The 4,596-nt window shown below is 36.9% G+C and overlaps 1 long non-coding RNA gene across 1 annotated transcript; it reads right to left on the bottom strand.

Annotated features, from left to right (window-relative positions):
- Positions 1-802: 802 nt before the first annotated feature.
- On the bottom strand, positions 803-3,201 carry LOC137404692 (uncharacterized). The gene is made up of 2 exons (XR_010979735.1): positions 3,094-3,201; positions 803-1,178 (listed from the first exon to the last, which is right to left on the bottom strand). It is a non-coding gene; the product is annotated as an uncharacterized lncRNA (long non-coding RNA).
- Positions 3,202-4,596: the final 1,395 nt, after the last annotated feature.

Below are 4,596 nucleotides of genomic sequence, written 5' to 3'. Positions count from 1 at the left end.
TGATCAACAACCATATTGCCTCCATAAACATTATGCTTCATACTGAATAAATCTGTGTGACAGTTTTTGGTATAAGTAAGTTTTTATTATGAAACAAGGATGTATCACGTGTCGCTTTTTCTCAAAGACGAGCAGTCAACGGTCTACCTAGCTGCTTCATTGACTTTGACACTCTGTGTAGGTACTCTCTGCGTAAGTCACACACTGCCCATAGTGACATTCTGTGTAGGTAGACTCTGCGTAAGTTACACACTGCCCATTCCTACTTGCCCAATGTGGCAGTCTGCATTGGGCTTTGTTTCCCAGTAATGGAAGCATTTCTTCAAAACAAAACTCATGTTCCGGAAAATGTTGTTTCTAAACCTTAGTCATAATCGCAGCCTGCAATATATTCCATGCCCTTTAGGAAATCGTCTCCTTGTGGTGGGTCATCTCTCTATGCTAGCTTACATTCCTTTTCATAGATTTGCTATATGCATTATATGGCATTGGCAGATCTGATAATCATCACTGCAACATTGCAATATCTATTTCCCTAATAAACAATTATTATTTTTGGCATATTACTCAAACATTTAGAGGTTTCTAAAACATTAAATTTTATATATATACATGTATATCCACACCTGCCGAAACCAGAGAGCTTGCAGTTTTGAAACCATCTGTTTATGTTTGAGAGTTATCCTCACCTTAACTTTTGCCCTGCCTAAATATTTAACTATCATTAATTTGTCAATAGAAATATTGAAAGATAGCAACGGATTTTAAGACTTGTAAACAATCGATGGACACATCTGCAATGCTAAAACAGAAAACACATTATTATATTTTACTATCAATCGGATGAGTATAAAAGCTAGTGACCTTGTCTGTTGGACACTTGATTCCACTAAATATTATATTAGCAATAATATTCAGATATGATTTGAAGATTGTCTTCTCTTGCAGGAAAACCAAGAGGCACTCAAATAGCATGAGTCAGAGAGAGTGCCGAGAGAGAGGACTTCAGGTTTCAGTTCAGTTTCAGGTGCTGAATCATGGATTGCTTGCAACTTGCGCAAACATCGATGTTCAGTACTAACTCATTCTATGCCTTTGAAGCTAACAAGCCAAATGCCTTCTGAAGTTCGTACTTTTCCTTTTTGAGCTGCAGCATTTTTTGTGAGATCTTGTATTTTCTACAACAAAAAATAAATTCAGTTCTAAAAAGTTTCCAAAACCTCCCAATTCCCTGTACAATCACATAGTACCATGGCTGTGAATCACCCATTCTAAAGTATGGCTGATAAACAATTACGAGCCTAACAGAGAGTCTAGCAATAAAGATGAACTGCGGCTACCTTGTGTCCGGTAATTGCCTACCTAAACAGATAACTAACAGACAATCTCAACGCTGCTAATAAGCAAATATAGTAGACGCTGTTATATTGTAAACCTTTAACACAAACTACAATTGACGTAAAGAATAATATGTAGTGTTTGGTTCATATTATGTAAGAAATTCCATATAACGTAGTGTGTCAAGTCAGTGCAAGTTCTCAACTTCGATTTGAATAATGTGAGTCTGATAGTCAGCCATAAAAGTATTGTTTTCTCTCTTGCTGTGTTTGGGAGGAAAAACCACATGTAGGGGTGTATTTCTATTATATATACTAATACCCTGGCAGTCTAGAGTAGTGCTGGGCACGAGTACTTTTTGGCCAACATGTTTTTCGGGTATCGCGTTTGTTGATACGGGTTTTATGTCTAAAATTTCCAAATATCAGACTTGTTTTAAAATTTACAATGCGATTATAATTCTATTCGATTTATTTATTATTTTTTACTATTTTCTATCGACCGATATTTGTACTTGCAGCCTTCACCCATTGAATTTTAAACCCTAATGGTCGGTTTTATGGCATTGCGTAGGGTGTGTCAGAGACTCTATGGCCGAAATTTCGGCATTCACATGGCTTTGTTTACAAAAGCCGTTTCTAAATAACAACGCAAACCAATCAAATTTCAAAAATCCAATTTTGCACAAGATATTAGACCAGGAATTTCACTTCCATTTGTAACAGTTTTCAAATATCTCAACCTACTTCCTTCGTTTTAATAACAAATTCTATTTGAACGATATCGCGAAGAAATCGATACAACTCGTTTGTTGGTAGGCCATTAATGATTGTGATGCAAATAAGAAACTTTATAATACTAATTATAAATTCCCAGTATATTTTGAGTCATAAAACAATGATGGACATTTGCTCAATGGATATGATGCTATTGTAAATGTTTTGACGAGTTTTTTTTAAATCATACAAACTTTCATAGTTTTGGCCCGAATAATGGTAAAGTAGGCTACTGTTTTTTTTTGTTTAATGACTTTCACTGTGGGTCGCCAGACTTTTTACCAGCTTTTTACCAAACATCAATGTGTTATGAGCACGCTCAAATGTATAAAATAAAAGTTTAAAAACCTCGGATTGTTGGACAGATTGCCCAGGATTAGTGACACGCATTGAAAAAAATGACCAGGGTTCAAAGGGTTAACATGTGGGTTGTTAAATAGAGCGGAGGGCATAGTAGACCGAGTTTGTGTCCGCTTTATTTGACGGATTCGTGTAGCAAAACCCGAACTCGCAAGTCAAAACCGAACCCGCAAGAGCGAATTGCTCAAAATTTCTATTCCCCGAGACTCGAGAGAAGATAAACCCGTGAGTTCAACGAGTTTTATTACCCATGCCCAGCACTAGTCTAGAGTGTTGTGAGAGATCATCAGGGATGGTGATACAACACAGAGAATAAGTATGTATACAACTATTCAGAAATACCTAAAGGTGATTGATTGGTGCAGGTTTCAGTCTACCGAGTTGAATGTCATGAGTTGGAGTCTTGTTAAAAGCAATCTTTAACCTTAACATCAAATCCTGAATTCGGACAAATGCAAAGACCGACTTACATGCCCTTTACTGTAGTAAATATGTTTTGTTTCATCATTATTTTAGAGAAAATATTTTTTTCTTTGCAGCATGTACCTTGCTATCTAGAAAACATCACAGACTAAATACAAAGTCAACAAAAAGTGGCCTCCACTCTTTATCTACTTACCATATTTATGTTGTTATTGGAGCCAGCGTTGGCAGGGAAGACTATGATAGGTGCATTGGAGCCTGTCACACTTGTGGTACCTCGCTGTGGTTCTTTGTTAACTTTGCCGTAAAACATACTTTGTGTTCAATAATGTCAACTGTTAAGCTTGTTCAACAACTATGAAATAAGGATATTTACATAGTTGTTGAACACCTTCATGTAGGGATGAGTGGAGTTAACACAAGGCTGCACTTGTTCTAAAAATACAAGTGTTATCATGTCTAGCGCTGGACTAGTAGAAAGAAGAAAAATCAAGAAAGTTATGTCATGTCTGTGAAAATTTGCTCGGGACATGAAAGGTCAGGCAAGTTATTCTTCTGCTTGCTCATCTATAGTGAAACGGCGACTAACTATCTGCAGAGAACAATGGCAGTTATAAATATTTTAATAACAGATAACTGACAAGGTTTAACAGCAGTGATATCATGGTGTAAATGAACCAATGACTGTGCATGCGCATATGATGACATGAAGCCACGAGTAGAGTTTTGGACAAAAATTCATAATACAAGATTTGAACCAACTATACTGGGGTTCCACACACAGCTCCACCACTTGCGCCAATCATTTACCATCTTAATGTAGAATTGTTGTACATGTGCTTATTCTTTGTACTTTATTGATACACGTGACTATCTCTCCCAGTGTAACAGACTATCAGGGCACTAGTCTATTTTCTATCTATATATTTCGCAAAGTATGTCTGTCATTCCGGCTATAGATCTTAAAATCTTGATATTGTGATTCCGCATTCTGATGGATTTGAACTCACGACGAATGCATCATCAATTTTGTAATCCGGAGGCTCTACCACTGAGCTAGAACACCACAGCGATCAGATATGTTTTCATATAACGGATACACCATGCGTGTGCTAACTTTTTTCACCTTGCGTCCACGAATGCTTCTGTTCAGAAATATTTTGGGACCTAAGTATACACAACGCGATGCTTGTTCGTCTTTTTTCATTAGGACTAATTTATTCGGCCCCACGATATCGACAATAAGTTATCACAAACTTAAAAGTTGGCGACTTGTGTACTGATTATATACAGTGGAACGGCTCTTGGATGCTTCAGTTCTCGACCAACTCGGTTATACACCAAAGATTTTGAAATTTGTTCGTCTCGAATCTCGAACATAAATTAAAATTGTAACAGCTCCGGAACCAGCATGCAAACATTTGTTAACAAACGGAGAAGCAATTTACGCTTTATTCACTTATTATATTCACTTTACGCTTTATTCATTTATTTACGCAAGTACTTACGCCATATTCTTTACAAAAAGGGAGGAACCATCTGGAACGAAGAGATTCACCGAATCGATTTGCTAGGGAGACAACTCTACCCTAGAGTTACCCTAAATTGTTTTAGAGGAGGATTCTCCTTCAAAGATGTGAAGTACACATGCCATTGCTGTTTATATTTTCCTTTCCCTACGATTCTTGATGTAACTGAT

Source organism: Watersipora subatra, chromosome 9 (assembly GCF_963576615.1).
Source record: "Watersipora subatra chromosome 9, tzWatSuba1.1, whole genome shotgun sequence".
In the NCBI taxonomy this organism is placed as follows: domain Eukaryota; kingdom Metazoa; phylum Bryozoa; class Gymnolaemata; order Cheilostomatida; family Watersiporidae; genus Watersipora; species Watersipora subatra.
The sequence above is the reverse complement of the archived record's forward strand: the minus strand, read 5'-3'. Positions and strand labels throughout refer to the sequence as shown.